Below are 21,533 nucleotides of genomic sequence, written 5' to 3'. Positions count from 1 at the left end.
GGGTCAGAGTGTCAGATGGGGACCGTGTGAGAGATTGGGACTGGGTGTGAGATCAGGAAAGCGTGTCATATGGTGAAAGTGTGAGAGATCAGGAACAGTGTGAGAGATCGAAAACAGTGTGAGAGATCGAGAACAGTGTGAGAGATTGGGAACAGTGTGAAAGATTGGGAACAGTGTGTGAGAGCGGGACAGTATGCAACACTGAGATAGAATGATTTACTGAGACAGTGATTGGGACAGTGTCAGTTATCGGTAGGGTGTGAGTGATCTGTGCATTTTGAGAGTTCTGGCAGTGTGAGTTTTTGGGACAGTGTGAGAGAGACTGGGACAATGTGAAAGTTCGGGGCAGTGTGAGAGGTCAGAATTATGTGCAACATCTGAGCAGTGTGAGAGAACAGGACAGTGTGAGAGATCGGGACATGTGAGATCATGAAAGTGTGAGAGATTGGGACAGTGTGAGTGATTGGGGCAGTGTGAAAGATCAGGTCAGTGTCAGAGATCAGCACAGTGTGACAGATCATCACACTGTGAGAGATGGTGATGGTGTGAGAGATCGGCACAGTGTGAGAGATCGGGACAGTGATTGAGAAGTGAAACAGTGTGTGAGAAATCGTTACAATGTGAGAGATCAGGAACACTGTGAGAGTTCAGGAACAATGTTAATGATCAGGAATAATGTGAAAGATCCGGACAGTGTGAGACATCGAGACAATGTGATATATTGAGCCATTGATGGATATCGGGACAGTTGCAAATATCAGGATAGTGTGAGAGATCGGGGCAGTGTGAGATTTCAGGGAAGAGAGAGAGTCTGGAGCAGTGTGGGAGTTCAGGACATTGTGAGATTTCGGGGCACAATGAGAGATTGTTACAGTGTGAGAGAGATCAGGACAGTGTGTGAAATTGGGAAAGTGTGTGAAATGCGGACAGTTTGAGAGATGAGAACCCTGTGTGAGATCGGGACAGTGTGTAGAGATCGGGACAGTGTGAGAGATCGCGACAGTGTGTGAGAGATGGGGAAATGTGAGAGTTGGGGGCAGTGTGAGAGATCAGGTCAATGTGCGAGATCGTAACAGTGTGTGAGATGGGGACAGTGTGAGAGATCTGGACAGTGTGAGAAATTGGGGCAATGTGTGAGAGATTGGGACCGTGATTGAGAAGGGGACAGTGTGTGAGAGATGAATACAGTGTGAGAAATTGGGACAGTGTTTGAGATGGGGACCGTGTGAGAGATCAGGACAGTGTGAGAAATCGAGACAACGTGTGAGAGATCGGGACGTTGATTGAGAATTGAAACAGTGTGTGAGAGATGAATACAGTGTGAGAGTTCTGGAACACTGTGAGAGTTCAGGAACAATGTTAATGATTGGGAACAATGTGAATGATAGGGACAGTGTGAGACATCGAGACAATGTGATATATTGAGCCAGTGATGGATATCGGGACAGTTTCAAATATTGGGATAGTGTGAGTGATCGGGGCAGTGTGAGATTTCAGGGAAGAGAGAGAGTCTGGAGGAGTGTGAGAGTTCAGGGCATTGTGAGATTTCGGGGCACAGTGAGAGATTGTTACAGTGTGAGAGAGATCAGGAGAGTGTGTGAAATTGGGAAAGTGTGTGAAATGCGGACAGTGTGAGAGATGAGGAGACTCTGTGAGATCGAGACAGTGTGTGAGAGATCGGGACAGTGTGAGAGACTGGCACAGTGTGTGAGAGATCGGGACAGTGTGAGAGATCGGGACAGTGTGAGAGATCGGGACAGTGTGAGAGATCAGAACAATTTAAGAGATCAGGACAGAGTGAGAGGTAGGGACAATGCGAGAGATCTGGACATTGTGAGAGATCAGGACAGTGTAAGAGATTGTGACAGAGACTTTGGGATATTGTGTGAGAGATGGGGACAGTGGAGATATCAGGACAGTGTGAGAAGTCAGAACAATTTAAGAGACCAGGAAAGAGTGAGAAGTAGGGACAGTGTGAGAGATGGGACAGTGTAAGAGTTCGTGACAGAGACTTTGGGATAGCTTGTGAGAGTTGGGGACTGTTTTTGAGGCATTGGAACAGTGTGTGTGATGCGGATAGTGTCTACAGTCGTGTCAGTGTGTGAGATGGGGTCAGGGTGTCAGATGGGGACCATGTGAGAGATTGGGACTGTGTGTGAGATCAGGAAAGCGTGTCATATCGGGAAGGTGTGAGAGATCAGGAACAATGTGAGAGATCGAGCACATTGTGAGAGATTGGGACAATGTGAGAGAATGGGGCAGTGTGAGAGATCTGGTCAGTGTGAGAGATCGGGACAGTTTGAGAGATTAGGGCAGTGTGAGAGATTGGGTCAGCGTGATAGGTTGGGATGATGTTAGAGAGCGGGGAAGTGTGTGAAATTGGGAAATTGTGAGGAATTGCTAGAATGTGCAACTTGAGACATTGTCAGTGATTGGGATATTGTGAAAGATCATGACAGTGTGAGAGATTATACAATGTGAGAGATTGGCACAGTGTTTGAGATTGGGACAAATTGTGGCATCTGAACAGCTTGCGACATATGAACAGTACCTGTGATCGGGGAAATGTGCGGTATTGGGTGAGTGTGAGAAATCTGGAAAATGTGAGAGACAGAACAGTGTTAGAGTTCAGGACAGTGTGAGAGATCTGGGCAGTGTGAGGGATCCGGGCAGTGTGAGATATCGTGACACTGTGAGAGGACAGAACAGTGTTAGATATTGGGACCTTGGGAGAGGTGGGAACAGTGTGAGAGATCCCCACAGATTAAGAGATTGGGACGCAGTGAGAAATCCAGACAGTGTTAGAGTTCAGGGCAGTTTGAAAGATTGGGACAGTGTGAGAAATCAGTGCAGTGTGAGAGATCCAGATGGTGTGAGATATCAGGGCATTGTGAGAGATTGGAAAAGTGGGAGAGATTGGGAAGTGTGTGGGAGATTGGGACAGTGCAAAACATTCGGACAGTGTGAGAATTCGGGGCAGTTTGATATATCGGGGCACTGTGAGAGTTCGGGGCAGTGTGAGAGATCAGGACAATGTGAGAGATCGGGACAGTGTGAGAGATCAAGACACTGTGCAACATCTGAACAGGGTCCGTGATCGGGATAGTTAGATGGATCAGGACAGTGTGTGAGATCGTGACGATGTGTGAGAAATCGGGACAGTGATGGAGAAGGGGACAGTGTGTGAGAGATGAATACAGTGTGAGAGATTGGGAACACTGTGAGAGTTCAGGAACAATGTTAATGGTCGGGAACAATGTGAAAGATCGGGACAGTGTGAGACTCAGAGACATTGTGATATATTGAGCCAGTAATGGATATCGGGACAGTTTCAGATATCGGGATAGTGTGAGAGATTGGGGCAGTGTGAGATTTCAGGGAAGAGTGAGAGTCTGGAGCCGTGTGAGAATTCAGGACATTGTGAGATTTTGGGGCAGAGTGAGAGATTGTTACAATGTGAGAGAGATCAGGACAGTGTGTGAAATTAGGAAAGTGTGTGAAATGCAGACGGTGTGAGAGGTCAGGACAATTTAAGAGATCAGGACAGCGTGAGAGGTAGGGACAGTGTGAGAGATCCATACAGTGTAAGAGATTGTGACAGAGACTTTGGAATATTGTGTGAGAGATGGGGACAGTTTGAGAGTTCAGGACAGTTTGAGAGGTCAGAACAATTTAAGAAATCAGGACAGAGTGAGCGTTAGGGACAGTGTGAGAGATCCGGACAGTGTGAGAGATCGGGACAGTGTAAGAGATCATGACAGAGACTTTGGGATTTTGTGTGATCGGGACAGTATGTGTGATGGGGATGGTGTCTGAGATCGGGTCAGTGTGTGAAATGGGGACAGTGTGTGAGTTGGGGACAGTGTGAGAGAGTGGGACAGTGTGAGAGATCTGGTCAGTGTGAGAGATCAGGACAGTGTGAGAGATTGGGTCAGTGTGATAGGTCGGGATGATGTTAGAGAGCAGGGAATTGTGTGAAATCGGCAAATTGTGAGGAATTGGGAGAATGTTCAACATTGGGATTTTGTCAGACATTGCGATATTGTCATAGATCGGGACAGTGTGAGAGATCGGGACAGTGTGTGAGATCAGGACGGTGTGAGAGATCGGAATAATGCATGAGATGGGGAGTATGTGAGAGATCTGGAAAGTGTGAGAGATCGGGATGGTGTGAGAGATCAGGACAGTATGTTAGATTAGGACAGTGTGAGAGATCAGGGCAGTTTGTGAGATCGGGACAGTGTGAGACATCGGGCCAATATGAGAGATGAGGATATTGTGAGAGATAAGGGCAGTACGCTATATCTGAACAGTGTCTGTGATTGGGGAAATGTGCGGTATTGGTTGAGTGTGAGAAATCTTGACAATGTGAGAGACGGAACAGTGTGAGAGAATGGGGCAGTGTGAGACATCGGGACAGTGTGAGAGATCCGGGCAGCGTGAGATATTGTGACAGTGTGAGAGGACAGTACAATGTTAGAGATTGGGACCTTGGGAGAGGTGGGGACAGTGTGAGAGAGTGGGACAGGCTGAGAGATCTGGACAGTGTGAGAGATCCCCAAAGGGTAACAGATTGGGACACTGTGAGAAATCCAAACAGTGTTAGAGTTCACGGCAGTTTGAGAGATCGGGACTATGTGAGAAATCAGTGCAGTGTGAGAGATCCAGACAGTGTGAGATATCAGTGCAGTGTGAGAGATTGGCCCAGCATTTGAGATCAGGACAGTTTGTGAGTCCAGGACAGTGTGAGAGTCTGGATTAGTGTGAGAAATTGGGACAGTTTGTGAGAGGTCATGTCAGTGTGTGAGGTATCGGGACAGTGTGATATTGGGACAGTGTGTGAGATCGGAACAGTGTGAGGGATCAGGACAGTGCGCGAGGGATGGGGAAAGTATGAGAATTCGGGCCAGTGTGAGGGATCGGGCTCACGTGAGTGTTTGGAACAGTGTGAAAGATTGTGACAATGTGAGAGATTGGGACAATGTGAGAGATCGGGACAGTGTGTGAAAGATGTGGACTGTATGAGAGTTAGGGACAGTGTGTGACATTGGGACAGCATGAGAGATGGGCACAGCGTGTGTGAGATCGACACAGTGTGGGGGTCCGGGACAATGTGAGAGATCATAACAATGTGAGATATTGGGACAATGTGAGAGATCAGGACAGTTTGAGATATCAGGACAATGTCAGATATCGGGAGAGTTTGAGAGATCGGGACAGTGTGTGAGATCAGGACATGTGTCAGTGGGAACAGTGTGAGTGAATGGGACAGTTTGTGAGATCGGGACACTTTTTGAGAGATCGGGACAGTGAGAGATCTGGACAGTGTCTGAGATCGGGACATGTGTCAGTGGGGACAGTGTGAGAGAGCAGGGCATTCTGTCAGATGGGGCTAGTTTGTGAGATCAGGACAGTATTTGAGAATGGGACTTTGTGAGAGTTTGGGACATTTTGAGAGATCAGGACAGTGCACAACATCTGAACAGTGTCTGTGAGCGGGACAGTGTGAGAGGTCGGGTCAGTATCTGCGATGGGGATTGTGTCTGAGATCAGGTCAGTGTGTGAGATGGGAACAGTGTGTGAGAGGAGGAAAGTGTCAGAGATCAGGACAGTGTGTGAGACCGGGAGAGTGTGTGAGAGATCAGTACAGTGTTAGAGAGAGGGAAGTGTGTGAAATGAGGAGAGTGTGTCAGTGGGGAAAGTGTGTGAGAGATCAGAACAATATAAGAGACCAGGACAGAGTGAGAGGTAGGGACAGTGTGAGAGGTCTGGACAGTGTGAGAGTTTGTGACAGAGACTATGGGATATTGTGTTTGAGGCATCGGGACAGTGTGTGTGATGGGGATAGTGTCTGAGATCGGGTCAGTGTTTGAGTTGGGGACAGTGTGCAAGATGGGGACAGTGTGAGAGTGTGGGGCAGTGTGTGAGATCAGGTCAGTGTGAGAGATCGAGACAGTTTGAGAGATCACGGCAGGGTGAGAGATTGGGTCAGTGTGATAGATCAGGAAGATGTTAGAGATCGGGGAAATGTGTGAAATTGGGAAATTGTGTGGGATTGGGAGAATGTGCAACTTGGGACATTGTTAGAGATTGGGATATTGTGACAGATTGTGACAGTGTGAGAGATTATACAATGTGAGAGATTGGCACAGTGTGTGAGATTTGGACATCTTGTGGCATCTGAACAGCTTGCGACATATGAACAGTATGAGAGATCAGGGCAGTGTGTGAGGTCAGGACAGTGTGAGAGATTGGGACAGTGTTAGGGATTGGGACAATGTGTGAGATCAGGACATTGAGTGAGATCAGGACTGTGTGTGAGATCGGGACAGTGTGAGAGATCAGGACAGTGTGTGAGATTAGGACAGTGTGAGAGATTGGGCCAATATGAGAGATAAGGATATTGTGAGCGATAAGGGCAGTGCGCAACATCTGAACAGTGTCTGTGATTGGGGAAATTTGCGGCATTGGGTGAGTGTGAGAAATCAGGAAAATGTGAGAGATCCAGACACTGTGAGAGATCGGGGCAGTGTGAGAGATCCGGGCAGTGTGAGAGATCGGGACAGTGTGACAGGACAGAACAGTGTTAGAGATTGGGACATTGGGAGAGGTGGGGACAGTGTGAGAAAGTGGGATAGATTGAGAGATTGGGACAGTGTGAGAGATCCCCACAGAGTAAGAGATTGGGACACTGTGAGAAATCTGGACAGTGTTAGAGTTCACGGCAGTTTGAGAGATTGGGACAGTGTGAGAAATCAGTGCAGTGTGAGAGATCCAGACAGTGTGAGATATCAGGGCAGTGTGAGAGATTGGAACAGTGTGAGGGATTGGGAAGTGTGTGGGAGATTGGAACAGTGCAAGACATTTGGACAGTGTGAGAATTCGGGGCAGTTTGATATATCGGGGTACTGTGAGAGTTCAGGGCAGTGTGAGGGATCGGGACATTTTGTCATATCGGGACCGTCTGTGAGATGGGGACAGTGTGAGAGATTGGGACATTTGGAAGAGATCGGGACAGTGTGAGAATTTGGGACTTTTGTGAGATGGGAACACTGTGAGCGCTTGGAAAAATGTGATATCGGAACATTATGTGAGATGGCATCAGTATGAGACATCAAGACTGTGAGAGATCGGAACATTGTATAGGATGGGGACATTGTATGAGGTGGGGACAGTGTGAGGGAGCAAACAGTGTGAAATTGGGACATTGTGTGAGATCAGAACAATGTGAGCAATCAGGACAGTGTGTGAGAGATGAGGACAATGTGAGAGATCGGGACAGTGTGAGAGATCAAGACATTGCGCAACATCTGAACAGGTTCTGCGATTGGGACAGTTAGATGGATCAGGAGAGCGTGTGAGATCGGGACGATGTGTGAGAGATCGGGACAGTGATTGAGAAGGTTTCAGCATGTGAGAGATAAATACAGTGTGAGCGGTTGGGATCACTGTGAGAGTTCAGGAACAATGTTAATGATCAGAAACAATGGGAAAGATCGGGACAGTTTGAGACTCAGAGACAACGTAATATATCGAGACAGTGATGGATATCGGGACAGTTTCAGATATCGGGATAGTGTGAGAGATTGGGGCAGTGTGAGATTTCAGGGAAGAGAGAGAGTCCGGAGCCGTGTGAGAGTTCAGGGCATTGTGAGATTTCGGGGCAGAGTGAGAGATTGTTATAATGTGAGAGAGATCAGGACAGTGTGTGAAATTAGGAAAGTGTGTGAAATGCGGACGGTGTTAGAGATCAGGGCAGTGTGAGAGGTCAGAACAATTTAAGAGATCAGGACAGCGTGAGGGGTAGGGACAATGTGAGAGATCGGGACGGTGTAAGAGATCGTGACAGAGACCTTGGGATTTTGTGTGAGAGATGGGGACAGTATTTGAGGATCGGGACAGTATGTGTGATGGGGATAGTGTATTATATTGGGTCAGTGTGTGAGATGGGGACAGTATGTGAGAAGGGGACAGTGTGAGAGAGTGGGACAGTGTGAGAGATCAGGTCAACGTGAGAGATCGGGACAGTTTGAGAGATCACAGCAGTGTGAGAGCTTGGGTCAGTGTGATAGATCAGGATGATGTTAGAGAGCGGGGAAATGTGTGAAATCAGGAAATTGTGCGGGATTGGGAGAATGTGCAACTTGGGACATTGTCAGAGATTGGGATATTGTGATAGATTGTGACAGTGTGAGAGATAATACAACGTGAGAGATTGGCACAGTGTGTGAGTTTGGGACATCTTGTGGCATCTGAACAGCTTGCGACATATGAACAGTATGAGAGATCAGGGCAGTGTGTGAGATCAGGACATTGAGTGAGATCAGGACCATGTGTGAGATCGGGACTGTGTGAGAGATCAGGACTGCATGTGAGATTGGGACAGTGTGTGAGATCGGGACTGTGTGAGAGATCGGGACAGTGTGAGACATCGGGCCAATATGAGAAATGAGGATATTGTGAGCGATAAGGGCAGTGCGCAACATCTGAACAGTGTCTGTGATTGGGGAAATGTGCAGCATTGGGTGAGTGTGAGAAATCAGGAAAATGTGAGAGATCCAGACAGTGTGAGAGATCGGGACAGTGTGAGAGATCCGGGCAGTGTGAGATATCGTGACAGTGTGAGAGGACAGAACAGTGTTAGAGATTGGGACATTGGGAGAGGTGGGGAGAGTGTGAGAGAGTTGTATAGATTGAGAGATTGGGACAGTGTGAGAGATCCCCACAGAGTAAGAAATTGGGACACTGTGAGAAATCCGGACAGTGTTAGAGTTCAGGACATTGTGAGAGATCGGGACAATGTGAGAGGACAGAACAGTGTTAGAGATTGGGATCTTGGGAGAGGTGGGGACAATGTGAGAGAGTGGGATAGATTGAGAGATCAGGACAGTGTGAGAGATCCCCACAGATTAAGAGATTGGGACACTGTAAGAGATCCGGACAGTGTTAGAGTTCAGGGCAGTTTGAGAGATCGGGACAGTGTGAGAAATCAGTGCAGTGTGAGAGATCCAGACAGTGTGAGATATCAGGGCAGTGTGAGATATTGGAACAATGTGAGAGATTGGGAAGTGTGTGGGAGATTGAAACAGTGCAAGACATTCGGACAGTGTGAGAATTCAGGGCAGTTTGATATATCGGGGCACTGTGAGAGTTCAGGGCAGTGTGAGGGATCGGGACGTTGTGTCATATCGGGACTGTCTGTGAGATGGGGACAGTGTGAGACATTGGGACATTTTGTGAGATGGGAACACTGTGAGCGCTCGGAAAAATGTGAGAGCTCAGGACAGTTTGTGATATCGGAACATTGTGTGAGATGGGGTCAGTGTGAGACATCAAGACAGTGTGAGAGATCGGGACATTGTATGGGATGGGGACAGTGTATGAGGTGGGGACAGTGTGAGAGATCAAACAGTGTGAGATTGGGACAGTGTGTGAGATCAGAACAATGTGAGAGATCAGGACAGTGTGTGAGAGATGAGGACAGTGTGAGGGTTCAGGGCACTGTGAGAGATCAGGACAACGTGAGAGATGGGGACATTGTGAGAGATCCAGACAGTGCGAGAAATCGGGACAGTGTAAGAGATTGTGACAGAGAATTTGGGATATTGTGTGAGAGATGGGGACAGTGTGAGAGGTCAGAACAATTTAAGAGACCAGGACAGAGTAGGAGGTAGGGACGATGTGAGAGATCCGGACAGTGTGAGAGTTCATGACAGAGACTTTGGGATATTGTGTGAGAGATGGGGACAATGTTTGAGGCATCGGGATAGCGTATGTGATGGGGATAGTGTGTCTGAGATCGGGTCAGTGTGTGAGATGGGGACAGTGTGTGAGATGGGGACAGTTTGAGAGAGTGGGGCAGTTTGAGAGATCTGGTCAGTGTGAGAGATCGGGACAGTGTGAGAGATCAGGACAGTGTGTGAGATCAGGACCATGGTTGAGATCAGGACTGTGTGAGAGATCGGGACAGTGTGAGAGATCAGGACGGTGTGAGACATCGGGCCAATATAAGAGATGAGGATATTGTGAGTGATAAGGGCAGTGCGCAACATCTGAACATTGTCTGTGCTTGGGGAAATGTGCGGTATTGGGTGAGTGTGAGATATCGGGAAAATGTGAGAGATGGAAAATTGTGAGAGATCAGGGCAGTGTGAGAGATTGGGGCAGTGTGAGAGATCAGGACAGTGTGAGAGATTGGGACATAGTGAGAGTACAGAACAGTGTTAGAGATTGGGATCTTGGGAGAGGTGGGGACAATGTGAGAGAGTGGGATAGATTGAGAGATCGGGACAGTGTGAGAGATCCTCACAGAGTAAGAGATTGGGACATTGTGAGAGATCCGGGCAGTGTTAGAGTTCAGGGCAGTGTGAGATATGGTGACAATGTGAGAGGACAGAACAGTGTTAGAAATTGGGACATTTGGAGAGGTGGGGACAGTGTGAGCGAGTGGGATAGATTGAGAGATCGGGACAGTGTGAGAGATCCGGACAGTGTTAGATTTCAGGGCAGTTTGAGAGATCGGGACTGTGTGAGAATTCAGTGCAGTATGAGAGATTGGGAAGTGTGTGTGAGATTGGGACAGCGCAAGTCATTCGGACATTGTGAGAGTTCAGGGCAGTGTGAGGGTTCAGGACGTTGTGTCATATCGGGACTGTCTGTGAGATGGGGACAGTGTGGAAGGTTGGGACATTGGAAGAGATCGGGACAGTGTGAGAATTTGGGACATTTTGTGAGGTGGGAACAGTGTGAGCGCTTGGAAAAATGTGAGAGCTCAGGACAGTGTGTGATATCGGAACATTGTGTGAGATGGTGTCAGTGTGAGACATAAAGACAGTGTGAGAGATTGGGACATTGTATGAGATGGGGACAGTGTGAGAGATCAGAACAATGTGAGAGATCAGGACAGTGTGTGAGAGATGAGGACAGTGTGAGAGTTTGGGGCACTGTGAGAGATCAGGACAATGTGAGAGATCGGGACAGTGTGAGAGATCAAGACACTGCGCAACATCTGAACAGGTTCTGCGATCAGGACAGTTAGATGGATCAGGACAGTGTGTGAGATCGGGACAATGTTTGAGAGATCGGGACAGTGATTGAGAAGGGGACAGTGTGTGAGAGATGAATACAGTGTGAGAGATCGGGAACACGGTGAGTTTCAGGAACAATGTTCATCGTTGGGAACAATGTGAAAGATCGGGCCAGTGTGAGACACAGAGACCACGTGATATATCGAGCCAGTGATGGATGTCGGGACAGCTTCAGATATCAGGATAGTGTGAGAGATCGGGGCAGTGTGAGATTTTAGGGAAGAGAGAGAGTCCGGAGCCGTGTGAGTGTTCAGGTCATTGTGAGATTTCGGGGCAGATTGAGAGGTTGTTACAATGTGAAACAGATCAGGACAGTGTGTGAAATTAGGAAAGTGTGTGAAATGCAGACAGTGTGCGAGTTCGGGAGAGTGTTAGAGGTCAGAACAATTTAAGAGATCAGGACAGCGTGAGAGGTAGGGACAGTGTGAGAGATCAGGACAGTGTAAGAGATCGTGACAGTGGGATATTGTGTGAGAGATGGGGACAGTGTGTGAGATTGCGACAGTTTGAGAGGTCAGAACAATTTAAGAGATCAGGACAGAATGAGAGGTAGGGACAGTGGGATATTGTGTGAGAGATGGGTACAGTGTTTGAGGATCGGGACAGTGTGTGTGATGGGGATAGTGTCTGAGATTGGGTCAGTGTGTGAGATGGGGACAGTGTGAGAGAGTGGGACAGTGTGAGCGATCTGGTCAGTGTGAGAGATCCGGACAGTGTGAGAGATCCGGACAGTGTGAGTGATCAAGGCAGTGTGAGAGATTGGGTCAGTGTGATAGGTCAGGATGATGTTAGAGAACAGGGAATTGTGTGAAATCGGGGAATTGGGAGAATGTGCAACATTGTCAGAGATTGCGATATTGTGATAGAGCGGCACAGTGTGAAAGATCGGGACAGTGTGTGAGATCAGGACAGCGTGTGAGATCAGGACCATGTGTGAGATCGGGACTGTGTGAGAGATCAGGAGAGTGTGAGAGATCTGGACATTCTGAGAGATCAGGACAGTGAGTGAGATTAGGACAGTGTGAAAGATCGGGACAGTTTGTGAGATCGGGACTGTGTGAGAGATCGGGAGAGTGTGAGAGATCTGGACGTTCTGAGAGATCAGGACAGTGAGTGAGATTAGGACAGTATGAGAGATCGGGACGGTGTGAGAGAACAGGACAGTTTGGGAGATCGGGACTGTGTGAGAGATCGGGACAGTGTGAGAGATCGGGACTGTGTGAGACGTCAGGCCAATATGAGAAATGAGGATATTGTGAGAGATAAGGGCAGTGCGCAACATCTGAACAGTGTCTGTGATTGGGAAAATGTGCGGCATTGGGTGAGTGTGAGAGATCGTGACAATGTGAGAGATCCGGGCAGTGTGAGAAATCGGGACAGTGTGAGAAATCGGGACAGTGTGAGAGATCGGGACATTGTGAGAGATCGGACAGTGTGAGACATCGGGACAGTGTGAGAGATCCGGACAGTGTGAGACATCAGGACAGTGTGAGAGATCTGGGCAGTGTTAGAGTTCAGGGCAGTGTGAGAGATCGGGGCAGTGTGAGATACGGTGACAGTGTGAGATGACAGAACAGTGTTCGAGATTGGGACCTTTGGAGAGGTGGGGACAGTGTGAGAAAGTGGGATAGATTGAGAGATCGGGACAGTGTGAGAGATCCCCACTATGTAAGAGATTGGGACACTGTGAGAGATCTGGACAGTGTTAAAGTTCAGGGCAGTTTGAGAGATCGGGACAGTGTGAGAAGACAGTGCAGTTAGAGAGATTGGAACAGTGTGAGAGATTGGGAAGCGTGTGGGAGATTGGGATAGAGCAGGACATTTGGACAGTGTGAGAATTCGGGGCAGTGTGATATATCGGGAGAGTATGAGAGATCGGGGTAATGAGTGAGATGGGGACTGTGCGAGAGATTGGTACATTTTGTGAGATGGGAACAGTGTGAGCGCTCGGAACAATGTGAGAGCTCGGGACAGTGTGTGTTATTGGAACATTGTGTGAGATGGGGACAGTGAGTGAGAAGAGGAAAGTGTCAGAGATCAGGACAGTGTGTGAGACCGGGAGAGTGTGTGAGAGATCAGTACAGTGTTAGAGAGAGGGAAGTGTGTGAGATGAGGAGAGTGTGTCAGTGGGGAAAGTGTGTGAGAAATCAGGGCAGTGTAAGAGATCAGGACAGTGTGAGAGATCAATACAGCATTTGAGATTGGCACAGTTTGTGAGATCGGGACAGTGTGAGATTGCGAGACAGTGTGAGAACTCGAGACAATGTGTGAGAGATCGTGACAGTGTTTGAGATGGGGACAGTGTGTGAGAGATGGATAGAGTGTGCGAGATCAGGAAGAGTGCAAGAGTTCAGGAACAGTGTTAATGATTGGCAAAAGTATGAGAAACTGAGACAGTGATATATCCAGCTAGTGAATGATATAGGGACAATTTCTGATGTTAGGAAAGTGTGAGAGATCAGGGCAGTATGAGATTTCAGATAAGAGTGAGAGTCCAGAGCAGTGTGAGATTTCAAGGCATTGTAGGATTTTGGGGCAGGGTGAGAGATTGTTACAGTGTGTGAGAGATCGGGATAGTGTGTGAAATTGGGACATTGTGTGAAATGCGGACAGTGCGTGAGATCAGGACAGTGTTTGAGAGATCGGGACAGTGTGAGAGATCGGGACAGTGTGAGAGATCAGGACAGTATGAGAGTTTGGGATTGTGTAAGAGGTCAGAACAATTTAAGAGATCAGGACAGAGTGAGAGGAAGGGTCTGTGTGAGAGATCTGGACAGTGTGAGAGATCGGGACAATGTGAGAGATCAGGACAATGTGAGAGATCGGGACAATGTGAGAGATCGGAGCAGTGTAAGAGATCAGAGCAGAGCGAGAGATCGGAGCAGTGTGAGAGATTCTGACAGGGACTTTGGGATAGTGTGTGAGAGATGGGGACAGTGCTTGAGACATCTGGACAGTTTGAGAGATTGGGACAGTTCGTCAGATCAGGACAGTGTGAGAAATCGGGACAGTGTGAGAGATCGGGATAGCATGTGAGATTAGGACAGTGTGAGAGATCGGGCCAATATGTGAGATGAGGATATTGTGAGCGATAAGGGCAGTGCGCAACATCTGAACAGTGTCTGTGATTGGGAAAATGTGCGGCATTGGGTGAGTGTGAGAAATCATGACAATGTGAGAGATGGAACAGTATGAGAGATCGGGACAGTGTGAGAGTTCGGGATAGTGAGAGAGATCCGGGCAGTGTGAGAGATCGGGGCAGTGTGAGATATGGTGACAGTGTGAGAGGACAGAACAGTGTTAGAGATTGGGATCTTTGGAGAGGTGGGGACAGTGTGAGCGAGTGGGATAGATTGAGAGATTGGGACGGTGTGAGAGATCCCCACAAGGTAAGAGATTGGGACACTGTGAGAAATCCGGACAGTGTTAGAGTTCAGGGCAGTGTGAGAGATAGGGACAGTACGAGATATCAGGGCAGTGTGAGAGATTGGAACAGTGTGAGAGATTGGGAAGTGTGTGGGAGATTGGGACAGTGCAAGACATTCGGACAATGTGAGAATTCGGGGCTGTGTGATATGTCGGGGCACTGTGAGAGTTCAGGGCAGTGTGAGGCATCGGGACATTGTGTCATATTGGGACCGTCTGTGAGATGGGGACAGTGTGAGAGATTGGTACATTTTGTGAGATGGGAACAGTGTGAGCGCTCGGAACAATGTGAGAGCTCGGGATAGTGTGTGTTATCAAAACATTGTGTGAGATGGGGTCAGTGTGAGAGATCAAACAGTGTGAGATTGGGACTGTGTGTGAGATCAGAACAATGTGAGAGATCGGGACAGGGTGTGAGAGATGGGGACAGGGCGAGAGTTCGGTGCAGTTTGAGAGATCGGGACAATGTGAGAGAACGGGACAGTGTTAGAGATCAAGACACTGTGCAACATCTGAAAAGGGCTGCGATCGGGACAGATAGAGGGATCGGGACAGTGTGAGAGATCGGGATAATGCGTGAGATGGGGACTCTTTGAGAGATTGGTACATTTTGTGAGATGGGAACAGTGTGAGCGCTCGGAACAATGTGAGAGCTCGGGATAGTGTGTGTTATCAAAACATTGTGTGAGATGGGGTCAGTGTGAGAGATCAAACAGTGTGAGATTGGGACTGTGTGTGAGATCAGAACAATGTGAGAGATCGGGACAGGGTGTGAGAGATGGGGACAGTGCGAGAGTTCGGTGCAGTTTGAGAGATCGGGACAATGTGAGAGATCGGGACAGTGTCAGAGATCAAGACACAGCGCAACCTCAGAAAAGGGTCTGCGATCGAGACAGTTAGAGGGATCAGGACAGTGTGAGAGATCGGGATAATGCGTGAGATAGGGACTGAGTGAGAGATCTGGAAAGTGTGAGAGATCAGCACATTGCGAGAGATCGGCATTGTGTGAGAGATTGCCACCATGTGAGAGATCAGCACAGTGTGAATGCTTGGCAAAGTGTGAGACATCTGGACAGTGTGGCAGATCGGCACAGTGGGAGAGATCTGGACATTGTGAGAGATCTGGACAGTGTGAGAGATCAGCACTGTGTGAGAGATCAGGACAGTCTGAGAGATCTGGACAGTGTGAGAGATCTGGACAGCGTGAGAGATTGGCACAGTGTGAGAGATCAGAACAGCATTTAAGGTCAGCACAGTGTGAGGGATCAGCAATGTCTGAGAGATTGGCACAGCTTTTGAGATCAGCACAGTTTGTGAGTCCAGGACAGTGTGAGTGTCCTGATTAGTGTGAGAAATCGGGACAGTTTGTGAGAGGTCGTGAGAGTGTGAGGTATTGGGACAGTGTGGGAGATCGGAAGAGTGTGTGAGATCAGGACAGTGCGCGAGGGATGGGGTAAGTATGAGAGTTCGGGCCAGTGTGAGTGATTTGGCCAGTGTGAGTGTTTGGAACAGTGTGAGAGATTGTGACAATGTGAGAGATCGGGACAGTGTGTGAGAGATGTGGACATTATGAGAGTTAGGGACAGTGTGTGACATTGGGACAGCGTGTGACATTGGGACAGCGTGAGAGATGGGCACAGTGTGTGTGAGATTGACACAGTGTGGGGGTCCGGGACAATGTGAGAGATCATAACAGAGTGAGATATCGGACAATATGAGAGATCAGGACAGTTTGAGATATCAGGACAGTATCAGATATCGGGAGAGTTTGAGAGATCGGGACAGTGTGTGAAATCGGGACACTTTTTGAGAGATTGGGACAGTGAGAGATCTGGACAGTTTCTGAGATCGGGACGTGTCAGTGGGGACAGTGTGAGAGAGCAGGACATTCTGTCAGATGGGGCTAGTGTGTGAGATCAGGACAATATTTGAGAATGGGACTTTGTGAGAGTTTGGGACATTTTGAGAGATCAGACAGTGCGCAACAACTGAGCAGTGTCTGCGAGTGGGACAGTTTGAGACGTCAGGAGGGTGTGTGCGTTGGGGATTGTGTCTGAGATAAGGTCAGTGTGTGAGATGGGAACAGTGTGTGAGATGAGGAAAGTGTCAGAGATCAGGACAGTGTGTGAGACCGGGAGAGTGTGTGAGAGATCAGTACAGTGTTAGAGAGAGGGAAGTGTGTGAGATGAGGAGAGTGTGTCAGTGGGGAAAGTGTGTGAGACCGGGACAGTGTGAGAGATCAGGTCAGGGCACAACACCTGAACAGTGTCTGCGATCACGACAGTTTGAGGGATCAGGACAGTGTGAGAGATCAATGCAGCATTTGAGATTGGCACAGTTTGTGAGATCGGGACAGTGTGAGAGTGCAAGACAGTGTGAGAAATCGAGACACTGTGTGAGGGATCGGGACAATGTTTGAGATGGGGACAGTGTGTGAGAGATGAATAGAGTGTGAGAGATTGGGAAGAGTGTACGAGTTCAGGAACAGTGTTAATGATCAGCAAATGTGTGAGAAACTGAGACAGTGATATATCCAGCCAGTGAATGATATAGGGACAATTTCTGATGTTGGGAAAGTGTGAGAGATCAGGGCAGTTTGAGATTTCAGGGAAGAGTGAGAGTCCAGAGCAGTGTGAGAGTTCAGGGCATTGTAGGATTTTGGGGCAGGGTGAGAGATTGTTACAGTGTGAGAGAGATCAGGATAGTGTGTGAAATTGGGACATCGTATGAAATGCGGACAGTGCGTGAGATCAGGACAGTGTGTGAGAGATCATGACAGTATGAGAGTTTGGGACAGTGTGAGAGATCGGAGCAGAGTGAGAGATCGGAGCAGTGTGAGAGATTCTGACAGGGACTTTGGGATAGTGTGAGAGAGATGGGGACAGTGTTTGAGACATCGGGACAGTTTGAGAGATTGGAACAGCTCTTCAGATCGGGACAGTGTGAGAAATCGGGACTGTGTGAGAGATTAGGACAGTGTGTGAGATCGGGACAATTTGTGAGATCGGGACACTGTGAGAGATCGGGCCAATATGTGAGATGAGGATATTGTGAGAGATAAGGGCAGTGCGCATCATCGGAACAGTGTCTGTGTTTGGGGGAATGTGTGGTATTGGGTGAGTGTGAGAAATAGTGACAATGTGAGAGACAGAACAGTGTGAGAGATCGGGGCAGTGTGAGAGATTGGGACAGTATGAAAGATCCGGACAGTGTTAGTGTGCAGGTCAGTTTGAGAGATCGGGACAGTGTGAGAAATCAGTGCAGTGTGAGAGATTGGGACGGTGGGAGAGATCAGCACAGTGTGAGAGATTGGGGCTGTGTGAAATATCGTGACAGTGTGAGAGGACAGAACAGTGTTAGAGATTGGGACCTTGTGAGAGGTGGGGATAGTTTGAGAGAGTGGGACAGTTTGAGAGATCAGGACAGTGTGAGAGATCGGCACAGGGTAAGAGATGGGACCCTGTGAGAGATAGGGTCAGTGTGAGAGATTGGTACAGTGTGAAAGATTGGGAAGTGTGTGGGAGATTCGGACAGTGCAAGACATTCAGACAGTGTGAGAGTTCAGGGCCGTTTGAGTTTTTGGGGCACTGTGAGAGTTTAGGGCAGTGTGAGGGATCGGGACATTGTGTCATATTGTGACAATCTGTGAGATGGGGACAGTGTGAGATATTGGGACATTGGAAGACATTGGGACAGTATGAGAATTTGGTACATTTGTGAGATGGAAACAGTGTGAGCGCTCGGAACAATGTGAGAGCTCGGGACAGTGTGCAATATCAGAACATTGTGTAAGGTGGGGTCAGTGTGAGACATCAAGACAGTGTGAGAGATCGGGACATTGTATGGGATGGGGACATAGTATGAGATGGGGACAGTGTGAGAGATCAAACAGTGTGAGATTGGGACAGTGCGTGAGATCAGAACAATGTGATAGATCGGGACAGTGTGTGAGAGATGGGGAGAGTGTGAGAGTTCGGGGCACTGTGAGAGATCAAGACACTGCGCAACATCTGAACAGTGTCTCCGAACAGGACAGTTAGAGGGGTCGGGACAGTGTAAGAGATTGGGATAGTGCATGAGATGGGGACAGTGTGAGAAATCAACCAGTGTGAGATTGGGACAATGTGTGAGATCAGAACAATGTGAGAGATCAGGACAATGTGTGAGAGATAGGGACAGTGTGAGAGTTAGAGGCAGTGTGAGAGATCATTACAGTGTGAGAGAGATCAGGACAGTGTGCGATGTCAGGACATTGTGCGAGATGGGGATAGTGTGAGAGATCTGGATAGTGTGTGAGATCAGGACAGTGTGAGAGATCGGGGTATTGTGAGAGATTATGGTAGTGTGAGAAATCGTGACAGTGTGAGATTACGGGACAGTGTGTGAGAGATGGGAGCAGTGTGAGAGTTCGGGGCAGTGCGCACTATCTGAGCATGTAAGAGGATAGGACAGTGAGAGGGATCAGAACATTGTGAGAGATTGGGACTATTTGAGATGACGGAACAGTGTGAGAAATTGGGACAACGTGTGAGAGATTGGGATAGTCTTTGAGGTATCGGGAAAATGTGTGTTTCCAGGGGATGATGTCTGAGATCGGATCAGTGTGAGAGATGGGGACAGTGTGAGAGATCGGGACATATGTCAGTGGAGACAGTGTGAGAGATCGGGACAGTTTCTGAGATTGGGACATGTGTCAGTGGAGACAGTGTGAGAGAGCGGTACATTGTGTCAGTTGGGGCTAGTGTGTGAGCCCAGGACAGTATTTGAGAATGGGACATTATGAGAGTTTGGGACATTTTCAGAGTTCAGGATAGTGTGCAACATCTGAACAGAGTCTGTGAGCGGGACAGTGTGAGAGGTCAGGACAGTGTGTGTGATGGGGATTGTGTCTGAGATCAGGTCAGTGTGTGAGATGGGAATAGTGTGTAAGATGGGAACAGTATGTGAGATAGAGAAAGTGTCAGAGATCAGGACAGTGTGTGAGACTGGGAGAGTGTGTGAGAGATCAGCACAGTGTGAGAGAGAGGGAAGTGTGTGAGATGGGGAGAGTGTGTCAGTGGGGACAGTGTGTGAGACCGGGACAGGTGTGAGAGATCAGGGCATTTTAAAAGATCAGGACAGTGAGAGAGATTGGGAAAGTGTGAGAGATCAGGACAGGGCACAACATCTGGACAGTGTCTGTGATTGCGACAGTTTGAAGGATCAGGACAGTGTGAGAGATCAATGCAGCATTTCAGATCAGCACAGATTGTGAGATCGTGACAGTGTGAGAGTGCAAGACAGTGTGAGAAATCGGGACAATGTGTGAGAGATCAGGACAGTGTTTGAGATGGGGACAGTGTGTGAGAGATCGTGACAGTGTAAGAGATTAGGACAGTGTGTGAGAGATCGTGACAGTGTTAGAGGTTAGAACAAGTTAAGAGATCAGGACAGAGTGAGAGGAAGGGTCAGTGTGAGAGATCAGGACAGTGTGTGAGACCGGGAGAGTGTGTGATAGATCAGTACAGTGTGAGAGATAGGGAAGTGTGTGAGATGGTGAAAGTGTGTCAGTGGGGACAGTGCGTGAGATCAGGGCAGTGTAAGAGATTGGGACAGTGTGAGAGATCAGTGCAGCGTTTGAGATTGGCACAGATTGTGATTTTGGGACAGTGTGAGAGTGCAAGACAGTGTGAGAAATCGGGACAATGTGTGAGAGATCAGGACAGTGTTTGAGATGGGGACAGGGTGTGAGAGATGAATACAGTGTGAGAGATCGGGAAGAGTGTGAGAGTTCAGGAACAGTGTTAATGATCGGGAACAGTGTTAATGATCGGGAACAGTGTGAATGATCGGGACAGTGTGAGAAACCGACACATTGTGATATATCGGGCCAGTGATTGATATTGGGACAGTTTCTGATGTCGGGAAAGTGTGAGAGATTGGGGCAGTGTGAGATTTCAGGGAAGAGTGAGAGTCGGGAGCAGTGTGAGAGTTCAGGGCATTGTAGGATTTTGGGGCACAGTGAGAGATTGTTACAGTGTGAGAGAGATTGGGACAGTGTGTGAAATTGGGACAGTGTGTGAAATGCGGACAGTACGAGAGATCAGGACACTGTGAGATCGGGACAGTGTGTGAGAGATTGGGACAGTGTGTGAGAGCTCTTAACAATGTGAGAGATAGGGACAGGGTGAGAGATCGGGACAGGGTGAGAGATCGGGGCAGTGCGTGAGAAATCGGGCCAGTGTATGAGAGATCGGGACAGTGTGTGAGATTGGGACATGTGTCAGTGGGGACAGTGTGAGAGAGCAGTACATTGTGTCAGATGGGGCTAGTGTGTGAGCTCAGGACAGTATTTGAGAATGGGACATTATGAGAGTTTGAGACATTTTGAGAGATCAGGATAGTGTGCAACATCTGAACAGTATCTGTGAGCGGGACAGTGTAAGAGGTCGCGACAGTGTGTGTGATGGGGATTGTGTCTGAGATAAGGTCAGTGTGTGAGATGGGAACAGTGTGTGAGATGGAGAAAGTGTCAGAGATCAGGACAGTGTGTGAGACTGGGAGACTGTGTGAGAGAACAGCACAGTGTGAGAGAGAGGGAAGTGTGTGAGATGGGGAGAGTGTGTGAGATGGGGAGAATGTGTGAGACCGGGACAGTGTGTGAGAGATCAGGGCAGTTTAAGAGATCGGGACAGTGAGAGAGATCGGAAAGTGTGAGAGATCAGGACAGTGCGCAATGTCTGGACAGTGTCTGTGATCGTGACAGTTTGAGGGATCAGGACAGTGTGAGAGATCAGTGCAGCGCTTGAGATCAGCACAGATTGTGAGATCGTGACAGTGTGAGAGTGCAAGACAGCGTGAGAAATCGGGACAATGTGTGAGAGATCGGGACAGTGTTTGAGATGGGGACAGTGTGTGAGAGATGAATACAGTGTAAGAGATAGGGAAGAGTGTTAATGATCGGGAGCAGTGTGAATGATCAGGACAGTGTGAGAAACCGAGACAATGTGACATCTCGAGCCAGTGATTGATATCGGGACA

Source organism: Carcharodon carcharias, chromosome 26 (assembly GCF_017639515.1).
Source record: "Carcharodon carcharias isolate sCarCar2 chromosome 26, sCarCar2.pri, whole genome shotgun sequence".
Classification (NCBI taxonomy): Eukaryota; Metazoa; Chordata; class Chondrichthyes; order Lamniformes; family Lamnidae; genus Carcharodon; species Carcharodon carcharias.
This window is presented reverse-complemented; position numbering follows the sequence as displayed.